At 44.0% G+C, this 26321-nt stretch overlaps 1 protein-coding gene across 3 annotated transcripts in view; it reads right to left on the bottom strand.

Moving 5' to 3' along the window:
- The window catches only part of LOC123766208 (protein sax-3), a 175110-nt gene that overhangs the window by 84920 nt on the left and 63869 nt on the right, over positions 1–26321 (bottom strand). The window lies entirely within an intron of this gene.

The following is a 26321-nucleotide window of genomic DNA, read 5'->3' as shown; positions in this document are numbered from 1 at the left end:
GAATGTTTAAGTGTGCTTCTTGCGATAAGTTAAGTGTGAAATTCATGCTCATCTAATTGTGCTTGTAAGGGCGGATTGAACTTCAGCTCTTAAGTCCCGTCTCTCAATATTCACTCGACTGGTGTGCAAGTTCTCCCAAACCCTCTTGAGCTCTGTCATATCTTCATTCCAGGCTGCGTATCGCCATTTCACCTCTTGACGCATTCCATTTGCTCACTATTTTGACATAAATATTGTTTATAATGTATCTGTGGCTTTCTGTGCTTAGTTACAACTTGCGTCCCTTTAGTCGTATATCAACTATACCTAATACTCTATATTTTCTCCAACTACTTTTTTTTTATTTTTACATGGTAGGGACTTCACGCTGGCGCTGCCTATCCCAGAACTGGTCTGACATATGTGGCATATAAGGTCTTGAATTTCACTTTATTCTGGTTAATATACAGTATAGCTCATAGGTTCGCTGTCCAGGCATGTGTAACTGAAGATATTCGTGAGAAAATAGAGTATCGGGAGGCAGGTTGGTGTGATATTTACTCGTAAAGGTACTTCTCTATCCACTACAAGGATGGTTTCCACTCCTCATTGGTACCTTGTGTTGGGATGGTTCCCAGGTTTGCACTTTTTTTAGTTGATTTTTTTTTATCCATTTGTTGCTCCATTCTTTTAGTTATTTTCATGTCATCTTATCTTTGTATTTATCATTCTCATGATCTGTGTTATTAGTAAACATTAAGTGTCTGGGAGTATCTTTGGGGCTGGATGGCAAGATCGAACCGGCATCCTGGGTCCCCCAAGATGCACGCCTTAACCCATGATAAGGACCACATTATAATAAAAGGTTACACAACTTGAAGTCTGCTCGAACTTACTTGAAATTTGGAGAACTTCATTACTTAAATCAGAGTTGTGTAACCTTTAGAATATCATGATTCATAGATTAATGTTCGCATCTTACACACAAGACGCTGGTTCAATCCCACCATCCTACTCCAAAAAAATTATCCTGGTATATTAAGTTATTGTGGTTTAATTGTGTATTGAGTAAATGAAGACTCTGGAAGATGGTTTACATAGATCAGGAACAAGACTGACCCTATTGCTGGCCAATAACATTAGGCTAATGACTAATTTGCCTAACAAATGACTAATAAGTGAGGTATTACCCGCTTGTAATACCTCACTGCACTGAAGTCTCTCCTCTCAATGTGACTCTGTTTTTTGTTCCTTAGGTACTCCTTTATCCACTGGAACACCTTCCCTTTTACTCCTACTTATTTCTTAAACATGTGATCTAATCTCATGAGGAGTACTGTGTCGAAGGCTTTCCCTGATAGTTCAAAAATATGCAGTCTTGCCATGTTTATCTGTCACCAGGTCACAGAATTCTGTCAAGTTGGTGTGGCAAAACTACGTCTCAGAGCCCATGTTGGTGTGGAGTTATATATAGTCATCTCTCCAGATGTTCTGTTAGTCTCTCGTATGACCTTTTCCATTACCTTGTATGACATGCATGTAAGGGACGATGGTGTGTGTGTGTGTGTGTGTGTGTACTCACCTATATGTACTCACCTATATGTGCTTGCAGGATCGAGCATTGACTCTTGGATCCCGCCTTTCTAGCTATCGGTTGTTTACAGCAATGACTCCTGAGTGTGTGTGTGTGTGTGTGTGTGTGTGTGTGTGTGTGTGTGTGTGTGTACTCACCTAGTTGTGCTTGCGGGTGTTGAGCTTTAGCTCTTTGGTCCCGCCTCTCAACTGTCAATTAACTGGTGTACAGATTCCTGAGCCTACTGGGCTCTATCGTATCTACATTTGAAACTGTGTATGGAGTCAGCCTCCACCACATCACTGCCTAATGCATTTCATCAGTTGACTGACACTGAAAAAGTTCTTTCTAACGTCCGGTGTGTGTGTGTGTGTGTGTGTGTGTGTGTGTGTGTGTGTCTGTGTGTGTGTGTGTGTGTGTGTGTGTGTGTGTGTGTGTGTGAGAGAGAGAGTGTGTAACTACGCAACTGTGGCTTAAACGTCTCAGGACAGAGCACAAGCCCGTAGTGAAAAGTCTTCCTCTGCATTCTTGTCTTGCTTAGTTTTCAAGTCTACAATGTTTACATTAGACACCGCCTCGTTTTGCAGTCCATCTCTTTAAGAAAATTGAGAAGAAATGGTGTATCAAGTCTCTCTCGTAATTTGTGTTGCTTGATGTACTTATTGGGGTTGAGTTGCAGTTCCTGGGCCACAGTTAGTTATCTGATCGATTGGTGGGGGGTGAAGCAGAACTCTTAAGGTGGCCCATAAGTTAATTTATCGTAATATATGAATGAAAGAAAAATAATATTTTAGTACACAAATTTTGTATAATATGAATAGAATAAAATAGTGTTACGGTAAAGTTACATCTGGGTCACCCTGCTCTATACTACTAAAACCATCCATATATATATATATATATATATATATATATATATATATATATATATATATATATATATATATATATATATATATATATATATATATATATGCAAGCTTTCTTTTCCAGCGCCTCAGTGTGGCGATACAGAGGGGAAATGCGCACTGCATCCAGGGGTTCCTGCCCGCCATCTGAGGAGCTGGAGGAACTCGACAACCTATGATAACCATCTTTGTAACCCATATGTAACTCCTTTTTTGTAACAAAGTTCAAATAAAGTAAATATATATGTGTACATACAAAAGAATGGGGGTGGTAGGAGAAGATAATATTAGTGTTCAGTGAGAAACCACAAGGTCTCCTCTGAATACTTTTTATTCTCTTCTCCGAGGCTATGGGTCCCCACATTGGCACCAGAGGTGGTACCCTCACAAACTTTATATATATATATATATATATATATATATATATATATATATATATATATATATATATATATATATATATAATCAAAAATATTGACAGGTATTTCGTATTGACAAATAATTTGTCACACTCAAGTGCTTAATCAAGAAGACGGTATTTATTTCGAACACTATTAGATATTTAGTAATACAAACATTGTTAAATGTCATTTCCTGTAAAATTCTTTGCTTTAAAATTTAGTTTTACTTAAAATTCTTCCTCATTTCCCCATGACGTATCAGACATTTACTATTCCTCGCTAAACATATGCGTTCCGTTTTCTTTTATTTAATCATGCCACTCTAATTTTCCCATATTTACTGAGCACATTGACTCTGGAGGGATTTATCAAAGGAGTCTTTTACGGCAGATAAAAAGTGTTGATTACATGAGGAGGGGTTTCTATTAAATCTCTCTCTCTCTCTCTCTCTCTCCCTCTCTCTCTCTCTCTCTCTCTCTCATTCTCACTCTCCCCTCTCTCACGCTCTCTATGATCACATTAAGCATTTCACATTCTAAATATGTGTATAATAATATCATGATATATTACAGTAGTCATACGAACCTGGGTACCTATCTACTTATATATTTTATCCCATATTTAACTGAAAGAAAATTATGCAACTAGCGTTAGTAGCACAAGTTAGCTAATATATAGTTTAACCCTCAACTACGATTACCTCGTTAGCTTGTGTATAATGTCGATCCATTTCTTATTTACAGGGCGGGAAGGAAGACCCTGCCCTAACGTCAGCAAATGTTTCTTCATGTGAGGCAAATATTGAGAGAGAGATAGTGAGAGAGAGATAGTGAGAGAGATAGTGAGAGTATCGCCCTCGAACCATTTACCCCCCGGGTGCCCAAAATTTCCCTGGCCACAGCTGCTCAAGACGAAGCAATTTTCACCCGGAGATAATGAGAAATTAATGATTTTTCTCTCCATTTTTTTTTTAGTCGTCTCCTTCTCCCTTCAGTTTCATAATTCCTCTTGATAATATTTTCTGAGCTGCAAAAATTCACTCAAGAGGACAAATGGAGATATTTCTCACGAAGGCTAAGAGGCAGTTGAAGAGTGCGAGAGACAGACGGAGGAATGGAAGTAGAGAGGGGAAAAATAGAGGAGGGAATGAAGTAGGGAATGATGGAGGAAGGAAGAAGAAAAGAGCGAAGGAAATAGGGAGGGAAAGAGAAAAAAGAGCGAAGGAAATAGGGAGGGAAAGAGAAAAAAGAGCGAAGGAAATAGGGAGGGAAAGAGAAAAAAGAACGGAGTAGGAAAGTAGAGGATAACGAGGACAATGGAAATGGAGAGAAATGGGAGAGTGAAGACATGGAAAAAGATAAAAGGGTAGGAATTAGGGAGAAAGATAATGGTAGAGCATTACGAAAGGAGTAAGATGAGGGTGGGGAATTACGGACGAAGAAAAATAAAGGTCGGGGGATTAGGGAGAGGGAGGAAGGGAACTATGAGGAGAAAGCGCCAAGCCATCACGATTATATAAAACTTGGAAGGGGTCAGGATAAGGATTTGGGATGGGACGGGGGGAAAGGAATGGTGCCCAACCACTTGGACGGTCGGGGATTGAACGTCGACCTGCATGAAGCGAGACCGTCGCTCTACCGTCCGGTCCAACTGGTTGGTGGCGATTAAGGACAGAGAAAGAAAGAAGGAAGGTATTTTGTATATGACTCAAGAACAACGTAACACTATGCTAAAAAAAATTGAGAAATTGATAGTGAAGAAAAGACCGGAGGGAACAACTAATATTGCTTTATAAAATGGGTCTTTCCTTCCTGTGTTGTAAGATTCATGCCACTCATTCTGTCACTCATTTCCATTTTTGGGGGGGGATTAACATCGCTGTGAACGCGTTCAAGTCAAATTATGCCTATTGTATGGCGACAAAAATTTATCTTAATAATCTAGATGGGGCCTAAAGAGTGTCTCTCTCCGGAAGAACATGGGAGAGAGAGAGTGAGAGAGAGGGAGAGAGAGTGAGAGAGAGGGAGAGAGAGAGAGAGAGAGGGGGGAGGGGATAAAGACACGCTGCAAGATTCTGAACAGCTGATAACATCTGGGAGTCGTGCTCGCAGCATAGTAAATACCAACACCCTCCCTACCCCTTATCCCCACCCTTATTACCTCTCCATCCTTCCCTTCCCACCCACCTGCCTAAAAACCTTTCACTTTTCCCACCCTACACACTAAGTATCCACCCTACTCCCAAGTTATACATTCCACCTCATACCTTAGTAACTACAACATCAGATTCTTCACTCTGACCTATCACCCATTGTACTCTAACTCCAATATTGTGAACACCTTTTACTTACCATTTAATTAAAGCTGAAAGTCTACACTTTAACTTTGTATGCATATGGTACGAAGTATAAGATACGTGCAATAAAAGGTCGGGACGAAATAAGTACGTTTAGAACGCAGAGAGTAAACATCAAAGCTCCAGAACTCTTCAACCTCCTGTAAACAAATAAGGTGAAATATCGCTGGAACAACATTGGAAGCCTTGAAGAGAAAACTTGACAAGTTTCTGCAGGAATAACTGGAGCAGCCTGGCTGTGCTGGCTATCTGGCCCTGCGAGCTACAAAGACAAACAGCTACTTAGACCAGACAATCACCAGGGGGAGGCTGGGCCCAGGCCAGGCAGTGGAAGGAGAATGATCGAAGTCGTCCGCTGGTACACCAAGTTTCTCAGCCATTTTAGTACACATTTTTTTTTTTATAATTGCCCTTAATTTTGATATTTGTTATGAGAAGATATACTATTTGGCCTTTGTGGTGCACATTGAAAATATAATATAAGAAATCGAGAAAATAAGTAAACTATGATTGATTTCTCCGAGAACCACTGTGAGAACTTCCACCTCATTGATGGTTCTCTAAATGTTGAACTGTCGAGTCTCCAGTTGTTCTCATAAGATTACCAACACTAATGCTAAGATCGGGGCTCCATTCCAAAAGTTAATTTAACACTACGTCCTGCACGCCAACGTTTGGGACTCGAAAAGTTTTCATTTGCAGCTAAAATATGCGTTGTCCCCAAAACACAAGTATTAAGACATGTGAAGCAGCTTTGGTTGGATTTTTTTCTATATCTGCGATCTCGTTTTCAAATTACCTTGCGGCTTTGATATTTGGTTTAGTCAATTATCATGTACTCTATACCCATCTTGCGGGCGCTGGGGGGAAGAGTTAGACACACATAATGGGTTCAAGAACTGGAGCCAGATTCACGAAAGCACTTACGGAAAGCACTTACGAACGTGTACATCTTTCCTCAATCTTTGGCGGCTTTGGTTACATTTATTAAACAGTTTACACGCATGAAGACTTCCGAATTAACTGTTGTTATTGTTATAAACAGCCTCCTGGTGCTTCGGAGCTCATTAACTGTTTAAGAATTGTAAACAAAGCCGCCAAAGATTGAGAAAAGATATACAGGTTCGTAAGTGCTTGCCTAAGTGCTTCGTGAATCTGGCCCCTGAGCTCCATGTGAAGACGATGAGTCCCAATAACGTGACTGAAGAAATGCTGACCAAACCACAACTCAGAGGATGGAGAAGCGGCGATGTTTCGGTCCGTCCTGGACCATTATCGAGCCGTGTCCATTCACTACTTGATGATGGTCCAGGACGGACCGAAACGTCGTCGCTCCTCCATCTTCTAAGTTGTGGTTTGGTCATCACTGAACGCCATAGTTCATTCAGCTAAGCAAGTAACAGTCTTGTGAGGCTAGTTATACAATTTCTTATACAATATATAATATATCGATAAAATGCTATATATCAATAGTCATTTATTTTACACCAGAAGTGGTTCATAAAGTGGCCCTTGTCACTATACAAGGCATTTACATCTGCGGTGAGACAGTTTCACAGTCAATAATCATACTTCACACACCCACCTGGACGGCTGCTTTACAGTCAGGTGTAGACATTACCTCTAGTAAGGCAAATTTTAGATACTTTGCTAAGATTACTGGAAGTACATCATCATTATGAATGAAGTACTTACACATTTCTTGAGCACCGTTGATAGAATGTGAATAGATCTACTGGCAGAGTTTATATTTAGTCAGGTGTACGTCAGTAGATAGGTGCAGACTCCCAGAGGTACTTGCAGCCGAGCCTCAGTCTAGCAGCAGTAACGTCTAGATGTCTGCTGACCGTATTAGATGATCCATAGACGTACGGTTCTTCCTGCATAATGATGATAGATGGAGGAAATGGTGAGGATTTCACGTTGCTTCAAGTCTAGTAGCCTCCAGTCATCCATTCTGCCCTCTCCTGTTTCCTTGTTCTTGTGGCTTTCTCTATGCCCTCGTGCTAATGCCCTCTGCTTCCTTACATCCTTGATTGTACCATGGGTTAGCCCAATGCCTTCCGTTGTTCTCCCTTTGGGTAGGAACAAGTTTTGGTGACTGTTTCACCTCATTTGTTCTATTTCCTATTATCTCCTATTCTATTTCAGATTATCTTTCTCATTTCCTTGTATTTCCCTTTGACGTGAACAGAGGCAGAAGGCGTGTACGAAGGTACGAAGAGGAGGGAGCATGAGGGTGTGTGGTAGGCCTGCCTGGAGGGAGGTAGGGAGGGAGGGCGGACTGGGAGTATGAACTGTTGGAGAGTGCATGAAGTGTAGGAGGAAGTGTGGAGGGAACCTGGGGCGTGAAGTGGGATGAGTGCGTGAAGAGGAGCTGGAGAGAGTGAGAAGGGTAACTGAAGAGTATGGTAGAGAGTAGTGCGAGAAGAGAGGGAAGGGGGGGGGGGTTATGGAGGAGTTAATTAGCACAGATTGGACTCTTCTGCTGTACAGGGAGCCAAAGGTCAAATGCACAAGTTGTTCACTCGGCAAGTCCCTGCGTTTTCAAGGGGGCCAAGTTTATCACATTCACGGTAATATTATACTCGAAACATCTGGCTGACGGCAGTGATATGGATGGTATTATTCAGTCTGGCTCAGAGTGAATTACTAGAAGCATTTAAGTTAGTTTTTTTCACTGTTATCCGACCGAATCCACGAAGGCCACACTGTTCGATATCCAAATAGCGCTGCGCCTCGGCGATCAGTGTCGTAGGTATGAACCAGTCAACCGAACATCAACCATAAGTCACCGTACTCCAGCGATCTCACTACCCAGCTCAAGGGATAGAGTTGCCGTGGCTAAATTGTTAAGTTATGATAATCAGATAAGGAATGATCTCCTCTTGCTGACAACGGCGAAGAGCGGAAGACCTCGTCCGCAGGAGACATTACTGGTTGATTACGTCATTAGTGGTTGATTATGTCATTACTGGTTGATTACGTCATTACTCGGTTATAATGCCTTTACTGGCTGATATCTTTATTGCCAACTGATAACGTAATTTCTGGTTGATAGTCAATTCTGATTGATAACGTTATTACTAGTTGAAAAACGTTATTGGGGTAAGATGCCTTGTAGCGGCAAGGCAACTTAGCTCCAGCGGCAAAGTTGTTGTACTTAATAATTTAAGTTCTTCCACATTAACAGCTTAAAACCACCAGTTAAAATTATAATTATTTTATCAAGTTTTCCCGCAATTAATTATATAAGTTATCTCGCATGACTATTTAAATTGTCATAAACAACTTGCAACAAGTTATCATCTACTTGCGTTGTCGTAGAGAGAGAGAACGTCGTAGCTAAACCAGCGGTTCAAATTATCATACATAACTAGTTGAGATGTCGTAGAGAGAAGTTCTAAATCTCTTCCATCTTCTTGGGCCGTCGAGCAGCACAAGGGCGCCTTAGCCGGGCGGGAAGTCTCGTGTGTTGAGGTGTGACAGTGGTGGAAGAGTTACGGCGTGAGGGACGGAGGGAGACGATGTGTGAGGGCGAGAGCTGGGGGAGAGAGGGAGAGGAAGGGAATTCTAGAGGAAGGGTATTACAGGCGGGAGGGAGGGTACTGTTACCGCGCACTAGCCCCGGTAGAAAGATGGGACAGTAAATATGAGGAAACAATGCCAAGTGATTCATTGGACGACCTCTTGGTGGTAGGGATGATGGTGTATGTGGCGGTGGTTTTGATGGGGCTGGTGGTGTTCTGGTTGATGGTGGTGGTGGTCATTGTTGTGTTCTTGGTGGTGGTGTTCTGGTTGATGGTGGTGATGGTGATTGTTGTGTTCTTGGTGGTGGTGTTCTGGTTGATGGTGGTGGTGGTGATTGTTGTGTTCTTGGTGGTGGTGTTCTGGTTGATGGTGGTGATGGTGATTGTTGTGTTCTTGGTGGTGGTGTTCTGGTTGATGGTGGTGGTGGTGATTGTTGTGTTCTTGGTGGTGGTGTTCTGGTTGATGGTGGTGGTGGTGATTGTTGTGTTCTTGGTGGTGGTGTTCTGGTTGATGATGTTGGTGGTGTTCTGAGTCCTGGTGATGGTTTTATCGTTGATGGGGTGAAGTTCTTGATCAAGGGAGATGGGGGGAGTCTTCCGTCATACGAAAAAGCATATTTTTCCATAGGTCGCACATTGTATTATGCGCTACAAACATTCACATAATACAAGTAAACTTACAGATCAAGTTTCATTACTTTAAACTACTTTCCAAAGCCACATTTGAGTACCTAAAGTATCGCATGCGACCTTAAGGCTTCAGGTTCCCCACCCGTGTTCTTGGTGATGCAATATCTCTGGACTTTGTCCAGCTACGTATTGTATTTGTGGTGATAAAAATTCCTGGCTTGCACCGGATGTTCAAGGATTGAATTGATATGAACAAATCCACAAGGGCCATGACGAGGATTCGAACCTGCGTCCGAGATCATCCCAGACGCTGAATGTTATATATTATACAAGGTCCTGAATGATTCCTTATTCAGCTTTCTAAATTCCGTTTGGCCTACCCGTATTGAAGTACCTCCTATCCGCTTCAAATTTTGGATATGTGCACAAAATTTGGCCGTCTTCAAACTTTTTGGTGGTTTTGCTGTTTCCAGTAACTTACCGGGGATTAAATATTATGGCAAATGACCAGAACAGAGTTTCGATTCAATTTTCTGTCTGATTCCACCGCTTTACTGGTCCGGCTCAGGCGGCTGCCTCCCTATAGTTCATCTCTGGTAATCGCAAAGTATTCCAGTGTCAATTACTCTGACACCCTCCCTCTCTGGTCAGGCTCTTTCCTTGTTCTTGTTGTGAGAGCCTTGTGGAACTTCCTGTTGAGTTCTCCACACACACACACACACACACACACACACACACACACACACACACACACACACACACACACACACACACACACACAGAGTTGAGAGGCAGGCCGAAAGAGCAGAGCTCAACCCCCGCAAACACAACTAGGTGAATACACATACATACACACACACACACACACACACACACACACACACACACACACACACACACACACACACACACACACACACACACACACACGATCCAGTCATGCTGTCAATGTGTTTTTTTTCTTTAGCATCAGTTTCGTCATTTCCTTAACTGTTGTTTCACTCCTGGTGGAGCCGCAGAGGAACTTGGCGTTCGTTCTTTGCTTAAACTGCTTTGTCGTTTTCAAATCCGCTTCTCATCTGACTCTGAGGTACTTATTCGTGCCCCCTCCCCCCCCCCCCCGTCCCCGGTTCCTCTGCTCCTTGTTGTTCAGTTCTTTATAAGGTTCTCCATGTTCTTGCGCTTATTTACTTTCCTTTCTTACACTCTTCTTAAATTTGTGGGTTGATCCCGTCTATTTTATTATTCTCTGCTGTGACAAACTTTTATATCTTTGTAATTACGTAGGTATGTAGATATTGGGTGGGAGCTACGCTCGTGGTGTCCCGTCTTCCCAGCACTCTTTGTCGTATCAAAATTTGAAACTACTGACGGTTTTATCCACCAGCATCTTCTCACTTAACTTGTTCCAACCATCTACACTCTGCAAAAGAAAACTGTGTGTGTGTGTGTGTGTGTGTGTGTGTGTGTGTGTGTGTGTGTGTGTGTGTGATCGTGTGCATGTATATGTATGTGTACACGCACGCGCATGAACTCTTTTTGTAATTTCTCACCAGAATCTCCGAGAAACTAGAGAAAACGAGGTCTGACTCGCCTCCTTCACTACTGTGAGGGTTTCTTTGCCTGGGAAGTCATTAAGAATTACCCGGCTGGCTAAAATGTTTCTACACTGAGACTTATGTTTTGTGTATTCACCTAGTTGTATTCACCTAGTTGTATTCACCTAGTTGTATTCACCTAGTTGCATTCACCTAGTTGTATTCACCTAGTTGTGCTTGCGTGGGGTTGAGCTCTGCTCTTTCGGCCCGCCTCTCAATTTTCGATCAATCGACTGTTACTAAGACATTTTTTTATTTATTTTTTCTCTATCTCCATCCACACACCCAGGAAGCAGCCCGTAGTAGCTGTCTAACTCCCAGGTACCTATTTACTGCTAGGTAACAAGGGGCATCAGGGTTAAGGAAACTCTGCCCATCTGTCTCCGCCGGGTACGGGGATCGAACCCCGGTCTCTAGGTGTAAGTGTAAGAAAGTACTGTAAATGTGGTCAACAACTGGAATGTACTTAAAGAAGAAGCTGAGAAAGCCACCTCCAGCGGCTACTTTAAGGGCCAAATAAGACCAGGATTAGACCTTACTTCCCCGTAGACACTGGTGGGGAGCAAAGGCACTACCACCATCCTCACCACCACTATCACCACCACAACCACCACTACCACCATCCTCACCACCACTACCACCACCACAACCACCGTCCTCACCACCACTACCACCACTACCACCATCCTCACCACCACTACCACCACCACAACCACCACTACCACCATCCTCACCACCACTACCACCACCACAACCACCACTACCACCATCCTCACCACCACTACCACCACCACAACCACCACCACCACCGTCCTCACCACCACTACCACCACCACAACCACCACTACCACCATCCTCACCACCACTACCACCACCACAACCACCAGCACCACCGTCCTCACCACCACCACAATCAGCCACATCTGGGGCCGAGGCAACAGATGGCGCGGACACTTACTACACAACTTGAGTCATCGTCAGTGATGGCGTCTTGGAGGAGTGAACACCGTTGATGGTCAGCTGGTGGTGCTCAGCTGGTGATGGTGGTGGTGGTGGTGCTCAGCTGGTGATGGTGGTGGTGGTGGTGCTCAGCTGGTGATGGTGGTGGTGGTGTTCAGCTGGTGATGGTGGTGTTCAGCTGGTGGTGGTGGTGGTGGTGTTCAGCTGGTGGTGGTGGTCAGCTGGTGATGGTGGTGTTCAGCTGGTGGTGGTGGTGGTGGTGTTCAGCTGGTGATGGTGGTGTTCAGCTGGTGGTGGTGGTCAGCTGGTGATGGTGGTGTTCAGCTGGTGGTGGTGGTGTTCAGCTGGTGGTGGTGGTGGTGGTGTTCAGCAGGTGGTGTTGGTGTTCAGCTGGTGGCGACGGTGTTCAGCTAGTGGCGCGCTTGGGGGGGGGAACCCAAGAGCTAAAGCTCATCTCACGTAAGGACAGTTAATTAAACACAGATACACGAATACACAAACATACAAGAGAACAAACACACTCCTTTATATAAAAAATACGGCATAAAAAAAAGCTGTGTTTCCTTCATCTGATTATTTTTCAATAGCTGGCAAGTGGCCGTAGACCCTAAATAAGGTTTCCAATTACGCTTTCAGGACCCGTTTAATATCTATTAGGAGTTTCCATGGACGTATTCATATGGAAATGCCAGCCACAATGTTCACACCATTGCTAAGTGCTGTCTCAGTGAGTATTGATTGTTTTATTTGTGCGTGGGTATATATCTGTGTGTGTGTGTGTGTGTGTGTGGTTGGGCATGGTGCGTGCGTTCTTGTGTTTGTACGCGTCTGTTTGTACTTGCATGATCGAGCTTGGACCCTCCTCCCGCCACCCCCCTCCACCTTTCCAAACGACAGTCGTCTACATTACACACAGAAATCACAGTAGCATGATGTATCAAATGAATAAATCCACAAGGGCCAGTGGTGGTGGTGATATTGCAATAGACAGTCAGTCGTCTATTGCAAAGACACCCGATTTAAATATTTCCTAACATTCATGCGCCAGAACAAGGGAACACATGAGACAAACCAGGTCGCATGGACACATGATAAAGATCAGAAAGGGGACACAGCGGAGGAACAAGAACCCAAAGAAGGCATGATTTAACCCAGTCGATTTATAGGACAGCTACACTGAAGGTTCCTGCACCGGAATCAGGAGCTGGAAATCGATCTCATCGATCACAGCTAGGCAAGAGCACTTGCATACCTTCCTCGCTGCCCTTCTCCCATTCCACACAAAGCAAGATTCATTTCAGTTCCCCGTTCTGACGTTTGCTTCAGAGCAGAGCGCAGAGAGCTCAAAATAATGTTGGCATTTAGTGCCTTCGTTCACAGCCAGGGGGGGGGGGGGGGCCGAACCTCATGGGGCCACAGAGATGCAAAGATCGGCCGCTGGCAGTATTGCATAAGCGCACCGTAATGCAAGATGGAGAGCTCAACATCAACCAAGGCAGTGTCTTTGGGGGGGAAACATAACAGCTCGCAGGATCTGACTTGCAGGATTGTGCGTATCTCCCGAGGATGACGTCAGGTTGAAGGGGCTATATGGATGTGTGGGCTTACATTAAGAGATTTCTTATCATTTACTATTATGGAGTGAATTCTAGGTCTGTACGTCCCTCCTCCTACCCTCGTTTTATCCGGTTCGTTTCACCGGAACATGACTGGTGTTTTATCATAGTCAGTCGTGAAGCTGTTGAGTGGGTGGTTGTGGTGCAACAGCTGTTGTTGGAGGTCGTCACTGTAACAACGTGTGTTGAGCATATGATCATAAACAAATCCTCGCCAACTCCTCCTGTCAACACTTGCAGTAACGCCAGACAGCATTCCTGGCATGCCGACGACAACCACACCCACAAGCACACAGTCACGGCGACGACAACCACACCCCTCAACCACACAGTCACGCCGACGACAACCACACCCTCAACCACACAGTCAAGGCGACGCAGTCTTGATAACTGGATCAGACACATGACCACCCACAAGTTACAGCAGCCAGTCGCCACCATCGTAGCAAGGTGTGGTAGATGTAGCAGTAGGTAAACGTGTGCTACTGCCTAGTAGAAATATAGAGAAAATATATTGTCAATTATAGGTAATGAAAACGTAGGTGGACGATAGTAACATTGTTAATGTTAGGTGTAATGGCCTTGGCAAGAGCCGCCCGCCTGAGGCCTTGGTAATGAAGATGATGGTGAAGATGGCGAAGTGAGAGAGTGAGGGAGAGGGAGAGAGAGAGAGAGAGAGAGAGAGAGAGAGAGAGAGAGAGAGAGAGAGAGAGAGAGAGAGAGAGAGAGAGAGAGAGAGAGAGAGAGAGGCAGGCTCTGAGCAATGGTGAGATTAATAATGTTGATGGTGATGCTGGTGTTTGGTTCCATTACAAAACTTGAAAGTGGTGGTGTTTATGGTTGAGGTGATGAAGATTGTGGTAGTGTTTATGGTGAAGGAGTAGATGATGGTGGTGATGAAAATAGTGATTGTGATGGCCGCATACCGAAGGACCTCCTCTTATATGGAGACCTGGCATCAGGAAAGAGGCCCACCGGAAGACCCCATCTGCGTTTCAATGACGCCTGCCAACGCGACCTCAAGCAGCTGAACACCGACATCAACACTTGGGAGACAGCAGCTGCAGACAGATCTGCCTGGAGATGCAAAGTGCGGAAAGGGACTCCCATAATTCGAGGGCGAACTGAAGAGGCAGGCGGAGGAAAAGAGACATCAGAGGAAGACTCGATCACTGACAGACGCAACCGTTTTGGCGTTTATCTGCGCTCGCTGCGGTCGGGCCTGCCGTTCTCGGGTTGCTGATAATCATTGTAAGGGTGACAGAGTAAGGTAACGGCTGGTACCCATTTTACTGTGCTTACCTCCTAGCCAATAATATCTAGCGCGTTAATGACTTCTCTCTCAGTTTAAAGGTTCTCATTACATTGTTTCTTAAAGTTGTAGATGGAATTGGCTTCAACAACAACCTCTTCCTTCAATACAATCCACTTGTCTACCACTCGTACAGGGGAACAAGAACCTCCTTACATCTCTTAAGATTCATTTCCGAGTCCCAGCTTATACTTGTGTTCTCTTATCCTACCTCCTTTGAGTTTATATAGTTTTCCTTGGTTCACTTTGTCTGTTTCCCCCCTAGAGGAATCACCATGTATTCATCCAGCATGTAGTAATGCTATTTATGGAGCCGTTACTAGTATTAATAACGCTACGACTACTGCTACGACTACTGCTACGACTATACTGCTACGACTACTGGTACGACTACTGCTACGACTACTGCTACGACTACTGGTACGACTACTGGTACGACTACTGCTACGACTACTGCTACGACTACTGCTACGACTACTGCTACGACTACTGTTACGACTACTGCTACGACTACTGCTACGACTACTGCTACGACTACTACTACGACTACTGCTACGACTACTGCTACGACTACTGCTACGACTACTGCTACGACTACTACTACGACTACTGGTACGACTACTGCTACGACTACTGCTACGACTACTACTACGACTACTGCTACGACTACTGCTACGACTACTACTACGACTACTGGTACGACTACTGCTACGACTACTGCTACGACTACTACTACGACTACTGCTACGACTACTGCTACGACTACTACTACGACTACTGCTACGACTACTACTACGACTACTACTACGACTACTGCTACGACTACTGCTACGACTACTGGTACTAGCAGAGGTAGTGGTGGTGGTGTGGAGACAGGTGTGAAGACGCATATTCATGACCACTCCAGCATCACTCCACCTTTGGTCTCCCTCCTACTTGAACATTATCCCTTCCAGTGTTTCCCTCACATTCCCGGCTAGTACCTTTCCCTGGCGCTCCCGACACGTACACAAGACTGTGTAATCTAGCCATACGCAGATAAGTCCCACATATTAAGCTCCCTATACAGTACATACACAGTCAAGTCCCACAGTTTTATCAGTGCTTCACTCCCTTGTTCACACCCGCCAAGCCCACACCCCACGACCCCCTGCCCATGGCCCCCCTTCCCATGCCTCCCTACTCATGCCTCCCTGCCCATTCCCCCCTGCCCATGCCTCCCTGCCCATGCTCTCTGGCACACTCAACACGCACAAAGACCAGCAATCTACCCCCTGCCACACACACACACACACACAGATACAGACGCTCATCTTACAGCGGCCAACTCTTCCCTCATCCACCTTCTCAACGCCTCCCTCCTCAAATCCTTCCCTCCCCCATCCCCTCAAATCCCCCCCCCCCTTCTTCACACTCACTCCACCACACCTCACTCGTCAACACCCCCCCTTCCTCAACACCTCCCCTGCTTTACACCCATCGATTAATTGATGAAGATTAAGCCACCCAAGAGGTGGCACGGGCATGAGTAGCCCGTAATTACACCCATCCTATATACCCTTTTCAACTCCCGTCTTATCCACATAACCTCCTCTCCTCAACACCTCTCTCTCCACCACCACAACACCCTCCTCAACACCTCACCCCCACTCCGCCTCCATCCCCATCCCATTCCATCCCCGGGATAGTTATACACAGAGAGGAGCATAACAAGGTGTGTTCAGTGATGCCAGACACGCAGGTAATCAGTGTTGGTGTCCCGTGTGTCAGAGGCAGGTGGCTGGCTCAGGGTGCTAAGTCAGCTCACCTGGTAATACTGCCAAGGACAATACCATAATACTTGTCCTCCTGAACATATTGGAAATATTATTATGAATGGTATTAATGAAATAATTATAATTTAGGAACAACTTTATATATAGGGAATATTGTCATCAGAGGTGTTTCTTTATGTCAGATCTGGGAAAGTTCGCCTCGGAGTTACGCTAGCTGCTGGACAATATCTTTCCTAGATGTGATATTATAAAATAATTAACTGGCAAATTTTTTTTAAGATTATATTTACAAAATATGTTTTATAAAGTCACTACGCGCAGTAACTAGCTTTAGAAGACTTCTAAGTGTGGTAACTATAATTAGTAAAAAGCGTACGAAAAGTGTTCGTGACTTTACAGTCATTGTAAAAACTCACAAAACCTTCCGCAATGTTTTTTTTTTTTTACAGATAACTACGTGAGAAAATATTGCTTGCCGTTTAACCCTTTTAGAAATCCGGATAAACTGCGTCCGGAAGAATGATCGAGCCTTAAACATCGGATATTTCAACTCTTCCGGACGTGAACAAAATATGTACGAATATCAAAGCCTGCTATAATTATAGCCTATATATATTTATTGAACATATTATTTATTTTATTCATTAATTTATATGAAAGTAGAATGATTTATTAATAGTTTTCATATTATGTAATGGGCCACTTTCCCAAAGTCACTAATATGCATTTTCAAGCATTTTTGTTAGATCCTGTTAGAGATATTGACCAAGAGTCAACACTTCTTTAAAAATAATACAAAATAGTTTTCATAAACAGCCACAATATGGCTGCAAAGTTGATAATTTGCAAAAAAAAAAAAACATTCAGTTCGCTGAATGACTATCGTACCCCATGGATGGGTTGACTCCAGACCCATGAATGGGTTGACCCACAGATATTGTTCGTGTCCATGCACAGAGCGAATAAAACGCAGTTTCTAATAGATCTATTTCATACAAAATAATCATCCAAAATAATAATAGAATAAAGAATACCAAAAAAATTATCAAAACTGAAAACATTATCAGTTTTGCATTATAAATCTTTGATTTTGTTCCCCACAGTTTGTTTTCATTAACTTTTCTTCTTCCTGTCAAAGCCAACTTAGCGAAAGTAAACAGGATCTCGGGGCATCCCCCACTTAGGGAGGGAGGGGGGGGGGGGTGATATTTCTCTTAGTCTGCTTATCAGGAGGCGGAAGAGTCACTGGACGGCAAAACGAAAAAAAAAAGGTTCAATATCGCAGCAAATCTCATTCTCCTCCGTCCAGAACGAGATTAACTGTAGGGTATTTAGATATTTGTATTCTCTCTCTCTCTCTCTCTCTCTCTCTCTCTCTCTCTCTCTCTCTCTCTCTCTCTCTCTCTCTCTCTCTCTCTCTCTCTCTCTCTCTCTCTCTCTCTCTCTCTCTGTTTCCGGGGGGTCTGATCCTATTTCTTGCAATTTGTAATCCTTCCTGTTATTGTGTTATATTCTATCTATTACGGTGCTTGATCATATCTCTTTCAGTAATTAATTCTCTCCTCGTTCGATCTTCCCTTCTGGGAGCACTCGATTCTAAGTCTTTCGATGTTCATGCATCTATAGATATTCAAACTAACCTCTTATAGAGTTTGGAAACGCCCTCGTACGGCTCTCGATTTTCCTTCGTAAAGGGAGTTTCGATCCTGTGTGGTGGTGCTCCGAGCTGCCTATCCAGGCCTGGAAATCCTCTTATCTGTCACTATTGGGAACCAGCCGGCGGAACATCCACAACAAACAACTCCTTATCTCTCTCTCTCTCTCCCTAGTTTCTGACAAAGTTTCTGAAGAGGAAAGAGGTTTTAGGGAAATTTTGGCGGCTAGGGGGAGGGAGGGAGGATATATTTTAGGACAGTCAGTGGACCATTTTGATGGTTAAGGGGAGAGAAGATATACTTTAGGACAGTCAGTGGACCATTTTGATGGTTAAAGGGAGAGAAGATATACTTTAGGACAGTCAGTGGACCATTTTCAGAAGACGTTATAATCTCCAAGGAAGTGTTTAGGTGAAATTTAGGCTGAATATCTAAAGAAGGTTGATGATTAGTGAAAATATTTTAGGGAATTTAGACACCCATAGGTAGTCCCCAGCATGTTGACAGGGCTCTAGAAATGCGAGGTATCCCAGGGTGGTTCATTTGCATGACCCTGAAAAGGGATTTGGAAAATGTATTTATATCTTGGCGTCTATATGCTTAACGGACCTTTAGCCGAGGCTTACCATTGGGCGTGCGCCTCGCCCAGCTCGAGCAGGTGAAGCTGTCTCAAGTTTGGATACCGAAATGTTCAGTGTTTTTCGTTTCTGTGGATTTTTTTTATCACATTGATTAGTGCTTTGTTGTAGTTGCGTTCCCGTGTGTGTGTGTGTGTGTGTGTGTGTGTGTGTGTGTGTGTGTGTGTGTGTGTGTGTGTGTGTGTGTGTGTGTGTGTGTGTATGTGTGTTCACATGTGTTCACTAGACACACGAGGCTACGCCTGGGTCTCTTTCCTTCTCTCCCTACATCCCCCCCTCCCTTTCTCTCTCTCTCTCTCTCTTACCCTATCTTCTTCCGTTCTTCCCTTATCCTCCCTCCCTTTCCCTCTCCCCATCTACCCCCTCTCATCTCTCTGCCTTTATCCACCCTCTCTCTCTCTCTCTCTCTCTCTCTCTCTCTCTCTCTCTCTCTCTCTCTCTCTCTCTCTCTCTCTCTCTTTCTCTCTCTCTCTCTCTCTCTCTCTCTCTCTCTCTCTCTCTCTCTCTCTCTCTCTCTCTCTCTCTCTCTCTCTCTCTCTCTCTCTCTTCCCCTCAATACCTGCACCCTTCCACTATTCTCCTCTCAACATTCTCTCTTCCACTCTCTCCTCCCTCATCTCCCCTTCTTCTTCCCCTTTCCCCTCTCCCCCAACATCCCCGATCGCCCGCTCTTTCTGAAAATTTAGTATTACGAACCACTGAAAAACCTGTTTAAAAACTCTACGTAAAACTCATCCGGGATTTCATTTCAGACATCTTGAAAATTGCAGGAATGGTTGGGGGGGTGAGGAGGGTTAGTTTCTCTCTAAAAGAAAGGATAGTCGATATAAATGACAATATTTTTTGTTAAAGAGTGGCACTAGGACGACTCGGAGTGGCCATTGGCACTTCCATACCCTCCGTAGGGTGTCATTTTGTAAAGTTTGATGGGACTAGCCCTATGCGTCTGCCTGTCTCATTTCTTTTGGTCAGACAGAAAAACTAACAGACATTCTGTTTTACAGACATAGATGATGGAAGTAGTTCTCAGACGGTAATGGTATATATATATATATATATATATACTTGACGGCAACACAGATTGACATAAGTTTCCCTCTCAAGGATAATTAGGTAGACTTAGCGAACCGTAAAAAAATGCAGCGTATTGGTAAAAAACTAAAGCACCATAATACTGACGTTCTCAATGCATCGGCCTCGATAAATTAGTTGAGATACTCGGGTTGGTACGTTTCTAGTTAGGCAAAAAGCATTGTTTTTATTTTTTTAACGGAGTAGCAAATAACGAAAACGGGCTGCGGATATATATATATATTGTTTCCAGAAGTTTTACAGTCACCTCCATTTTTTATTTCCGAACCTTTTTTTTTATTGTCGGTTGAAGCTTCAATCACATTTCAAATTAAGCAAAAATTGTCATGAACTATTGAAGTCGAGCAAACGCAGTAGAGCGTCACCGGATTGTCGAAGGTTTGTCGAGTTTTTTTTTATTTATTATAAAAGAAAGTGAGAATGAATATAATGGAATCTCATTTGCGGGGATTTAAATATAGAAGCAAAATATACGTTATAATTGAAGAGTTCTCTGATGAATATATTTTTCTCTCCAGCGATTGCAGGAAATATATAGAAATAATACCAATAATCTAGACCAACGGAATTATATATTAATTATAGCGATGAAACCTATAATTCAAGCCCCAGTAATAATACTTATAAGCGTAAATGATGTCAATTACAATTATAATAATATCCATGTGTCAATTAATATTAATTCAGAGTAACAATATAGAGAACTTACCATTAATTTGATTTTCCAGTCCAGAGTCTCATGTGAAGATGATAAGAGAACATCAACGTCTACTGAGAAGCAAACTTAATATATCTCTAAATTGCCCAACTTACTGATGTGGTCCACTTCTTGAACCACATTATGCTATGAAAATAAACCGCTAATATATATGCATCTCTATATATAGCTAGCTTATGAAGGCTATATAAATAGCTGAGATAAATGAACTTTTGGATTGTTCAGCCGCCTGTATCATATGTCAACGAGGAAGAGATGTGACTAGACTGTATGTATGTATGTATGTGTGTATTTCACAAAAGTCTACAAACGGCTAACATTCCACAAGTTTCCTTACAGTTTCGTCAATAAAAAATACACCCAATAAGACTGAGCAGCATGGGACTACCATTCAGGCTTTCCCATGGCACAAACACAGCATTTTCGATGCTTGATACCTGTTTGTTTGGGGTTCTGGGAGTTCTTCTACTCCTCCAAGCCCGGCCCGAGGCCAGGCTTGACTTGTGAGAGCTTGGTCTACAAGGCTGTTGCCTGGAGCGGCCCGCAGGCCCACATATACCTGCATGATGGGGTTCTGGGAGTTCTTCTACTCCCCCAAGCCTAGCCTCAGGCCGGACTTGACCTGTGAGAGCTTGGTTCACAAGGCTGTTGCCAGGAGCGGCCCGCAGGCCCACATACCCACCTCAGACCGGTTGGTCCGTCACTTCTTTTAGAAAACAATCTCACATATGCTTTTATCACTCTTAGAACACACATATAACTCGTGTAGGGAACAGGCTGGGGATCAAAACCCACAGTCACGACAGCAAATAAAATATATTATAAATTAATGATGCATAACAAAGTGTTGTTCAATAAAAGTACCGTATACTGCTTCATATATTAATAATAATAATAATGAAGTTAATAAGGGATTTAATAATAAACGCTAATACGAATAATAGTAATATAATCGTTTTACGTTATGCTCGTTCAGTTACCACTGTCAGTCACCACTGTCAGTCACAACTGTCAGTCACCACTGTCAGTCACCACTGTCAGTCACCACTGTCAGTCACCACTGTCAGTCACCACTGTCAGACACCACTGTCAGTCACCACTGTCAGTCACCACTGTCAGTCACCACTGTCAGACACCACTGTCAGTCACCACTGTCAGTCACCACTGTCAGTCACCACTGTCAGTCACCACTGTCAGTCACCACTGTCAGTCATCACTGTCAGTCACCACTGTCAGTCACCACTGGCAGTCACCACTGGCAGTCACCACTGTCAGTCACCACTGTCAGTCACCACTGTCAGTCACCACTGTCAGACATCACTGTCAGACATCACTGTCAGTCACCACTGTCAGTCACCACTGGCAGTCACCACTGTCAGTCACCACTGGCAGTCACCACTGGCAGTCACCACTGTCAGTCACCACTGGCAGTCACCACTGTCAGTCACCACTGTCAGTCACCACTGGCAGTCACCACTGTCAGTCACCACTGTCAGTCACCACTGGCAGTCACCACTGGCAGTCACCACTGTCAGTCACCACTGTCAGTCACCACTGTCAGTCACCACTGGCAGTCACCACTGTCAGTCACCACTGGCAGTCACCACTGTCAGTCACCACTGGCAGTCACCACTGTCAGTCACCACTGGCAGTCACCACTGTCAGTCACCACTGGCAGTCACCACTGGCAGTCACCACTGTCAGACATCACTGTCAGTCACCACTGGCAGTCACCACTGGCAGTCACCACTGTCAGTCACCACTGTCAGTCACCACTGTCAGACACCACTGTCAGTCACCACTGGCAGTCACCACTGTCAGTCACCACTGTCAGTCACCACTGTCAGTCACCACTGTCAGTCACCACTGTCAGTCATCACTGTCAGTCATCACTGTCAGTCATCACTGTCAGTCACCACTGTCAGTCACCACTGTCAGACATCACTGTCAGTCACCACTGGCAGTCACCACTGTCAGTCACCACTGTCAGTCACCACTGTCAGTCACCACTGTCAGTCACCACTGTCAGACATCACTGTCAGTCACCACTGTCAGTCACCACTGTCAGACAGAGGAGGCTCGCCCTCATTGCGGAATTATTTACTTAACGATTTTTCTGATCTGCGTATAATGAAAGGTAAATTGACTCGCCCTGATCGCGTGTGTCAGTGTGTATCAGAATATGTACACTGACATCAGTATGTACACTGATGTCAGTACGTGTTAGGTTGAAAACACTGATCTCTAGGTTGATGTAATCCCCCCTGCATTGCATCATATGTAATGTATGGAGGGGTGGATCACTTCATTATACCTTAGTGGTGCTCTATAGAAGGTTTACAGTCTCAGTTGGGTAGCATTTAGGTGCCTCTAAGATCCTTATTGTGAGCAGCCATGGTGTGGTTGATAGGACGTAGGTTCCGTATTTTTTTTTCAAGGGGATTAAACTCATGTCTGTAGAACACAAAACCGCTGCTCTTCCAACTATACTCTCTCTCTCTCTCTCTCTCTCTCTCTCTCTCTCTCTCTCTCTCTCTCTCTCTCTCTCTCTCTCTCTCTCTCTCTCTCTCTCTCTCTCTCTCTCTCTCTCTCTCTCTCTCTCTATATATATATATATATATATATATATATATATATATATATATATATATATATATATATATATATATATATATATATATAATATTTTGCACACTCACACATATACAAAGCAATCTATGTATATATGAATGTAAGTGTAAAATCTGCACAAAATTTGACTCGTATCCCAAACTAGGAATGGGGGGGTTTGTCGTTGCATAAATCACAGCAAAATATTTAATAACAAAACTTGCATAATATTTGCATTGGCTGGAAACCAGCGGTACTTTAGTGTGAAGTATTTAGTGTGAGGGAGAGTAACATCCAAGTTCAAGTTCAAGTATGTTTATTGAGATAAGAAAGAAATACATCTCAAAGGGATAGAGTAGCTTAGGCTATTTCTACCCCACCCCCCTATGACATCCAGCGCCCCCTGTCCGCTGGCTGCTACGGTAAGTAACCACCGTCTAGGTGTGTGGGGGGACAACATGGAGGCGATGGTTGACAATGACGGCCTGCCCCGACGTTTGAAGCATATGGCGCTGCCATCAACATTTTTCACGCTGAACGACTTTCAATTCCACGCAGGCGGATAATTTGGGATTCTGGGCGTGGGTGGGAATCTGCACTTTAGGCTCGTGTCCTCCGCGCGTTTCTTTGTTTACACCCCCCGCGGCTCCTGCCATATTTACCAAATATTATGTAGCCTTTTTTTTATGTAATTTATTTGCGCATGTCGGCAAAGTACATAAAAAAGACAAATCCAATTTATGAAGAGTAAACGCGCCTGTGGGTAAGCAGATATGAGCAATTTTCCAGCACTATAGACAAAAACCAAAACAAAAGACGGTCGGCGCCTTGAACGCAGTCTCACGAGGATCCGCGACTCTAATGGGCGGTAAATTTCCCCTGGATCCATTATTCTTTCCCGAGTCTCTTGCTCTATTCTTTCCCTCTCAATCCTACCAGTTTTAATAAAAAGAGCTGTTCAGTTCTCCATGAATCTGCTAAAACCTCGTTTTGGTTCTGGTCCATTCGGGCTTTTCAATTTATTTTATTTTTTTTCCCCAGCAGTCGGGGTATTTTTCTAGTGTGTTGGAACTGAGAACATATTTGTATAAGTATGTGAGTGCGCGGGGAGAGCGTAAGTGCTTGTTCTGTCATACGTCAGTGCGCTTTCCTGCCTGTTTTTTAATGGGATACATATTAATAAGTACACACGTGTTCGCTCATGTGTGCATACTCACCCAGATGTACTCACCCAGATGTACTCACCCTAGATGTACTCATCCAGATGTACTCACCCTAGATGTACTCGCCTAGATGTACTCGCCTAGATGTACACACCTAGATGTACTCACCTAGATATACTCACCCAGATGTACTCATCCAGATGTACTCACCCTAGATGTACTCGCCTAGATGTACTCGCCTAGATGTACTCACCCTAGATGTACTCATCCAGATGTACTCACCCAGATGTACTCACCCAGATGTACTCACCCAGATGTACTCACCTAGATGTGTTTGCAGGGACGAGCTCGGATGCCATTCCCCTTCGTTCTGTTGTTCCCGCCATTGAACAATGCCTCTTTGTTGGCTTTGTCCGTTCCGCTTAGAATCTTAGAGGTCGTTACCATGTCCCCCTCAATTTCTCCTCTCCTGAAGTGTGGTGCAGTACAGTTCTCTCAGGCCTTCCTCGTAGCTCAAGCCTTTCAGCTTAGGAACTAGTCTCGTTGCAACCTTTCCTAGTTTTGCCGTCCCTTTTCAAGTGAGGATTCAATACCGTGACAGCAAATTCAAGTATGGATCTCGCATACATTGTGTATGAGGCCCCCTTAAGGCTCCTTTCTCCAAATTTCTGAAGTTCTGTAAGAGGACTCAAAAAACAATGGCCATACAAGGAAATATGAAGTGTAGATTAATCACCAGTGTTGCTGGGAAGGGGTTTTCTTATCGTGCATGAGGAGGACTAAACTAAATTTAAGGTTGGATAAGTATCTTGGTTATCTTGAGATGATTTCGGGGCTTAGTGTCCCCGCGGCCCGGTCCTCGACCAGGCCTTCACCCCTAGGAAGCAGCCTCTCCTCTCCTGTAGAAGTAGAAGGACATAAAATAAAATATGTCAGGGTTAATGAGCTATATCTCTTCTTTATGGAAGCACATTTAGGTGAGTATATACGTGCGCATTGTAGAACGATTTTGTTCAGTGTATGAGAAGTAAATAAGTGAAGAGGGGAGCTCGACCCTATACACAGCTTCATCTACAGATATGATATAACCCTCCAAAGGATCACGGAACCGGTATACACTACGCGATTGAAGATATACCTCCACAAGGACTATTAGGCGAGTACAAATGGGTAAGAACACACATACGCTGGGACTCGAACCCCCTGACCTTTGTTCTCAAGAACTGAAGTGAGTTTTGGATCGAAACCTTGGCCAGCAATTAGGAGCGTCTCTCTTCGTTCATAAAAACTTCTATCAACTTTGGAAACATTAATAGGTAACCTTTGACGTCCATCAGTCGCTGGTTGAGCTGCTTATCACTTACAAAAACCAATAGTTTTTGTTTTAATAACGGACACAAGGCCTCGCGTGCTACGACTCCAAGTATTGCTTGGGTGTAATCATTTGTTTCAAGTCGTTGGGGTATTTTGTGTGTGTGTGTGTGTGTGTGTGTGTGTGTGTGTGTGTGTGTGTGTGTGTGTGTGTGTGTGTGTGTGTGTGTGTGTGTGTGTGTGTGTGTGTATTCACCTAGTTGTGCTTGCAGGGGTTGAGCTCTGCTCTTTCGGCCCACCTCTCAACTGTCAATCAACTGTTTCTACTACTATTTTTTTCCACATCACACACACATACACACCAGGAAGCAGCCCGTGACAGCTGACTAACTCCCAGGTACCTATTTACTGCTAGGTAAGAGGGCATAGGGTGAAAGAAACTCTGCCCATCGTTTCTCGCCGGCGACCACAGGATCGAACCCGGGACCACAGGATC

The sequence above is a fragment of the Procambarus clarkii genome, chromosome 9, assembly GCF_040958095.1.
Source record: "Procambarus clarkii isolate CNS0578487 chromosome 9, FALCON_Pclarkii_2.0, whole genome shotgun sequence".
In the NCBI taxonomy this organism is placed as follows: domain Eukaryota; kingdom Metazoa; phylum Arthropoda; class Malacostraca; order Decapoda; family Cambaridae; genus Procambarus; species Procambarus clarkii.
The sequence above is the reverse complement of the archived record's forward strand: the minus strand, read 5'-3'. Positions and strand labels throughout refer to the sequence as shown.